Below are 314 nucleotides of genomic sequence, written 5' to 3'. Positions count from 1 at the left end.
TAGTTCGACTTGAGCAAACACTTCGAGTAAGTGTTTTGGAGGTATTGATGTGGATTTTTTATTTGGGTTATATTCTTAGGATTGGAGTTTAATTTTGATTTTCACTTAGGGTTTGATTCAAGATTCTTTTAAGCAAGGAAGGAGATAAATTTGTTTCGTTTTAGCTCAAACTCTAAGGTAAGTAATCTTACTACTGGAATCGCTTTTGTGTCAGGCGATACATTGTAGATTTAACATTGAGTATCCTGCAGCAGTTTTTCTTTGATTAATTTTGATTGTTTTGAGATTGGATGGACTGCTTATGAAGGACATAT

This window comes from Benincasa hispida, chromosome 2, assembly GCF_009727055.1.
Source record: "Benincasa hispida cultivar B227 chromosome 2, ASM972705v1, whole genome shotgun sequence".
NCBI classification, from domain to species: domain Eukaryota; kingdom Viridiplantae; phylum Streptophyta; class Magnoliopsida; order Cucurbitales; family Cucurbitaceae; genus Benincasa; species Benincasa hispida.
The sequence above is the reverse complement of the archived record's forward strand: the minus strand, read 5'-3'. Positions refer to the sequence as shown.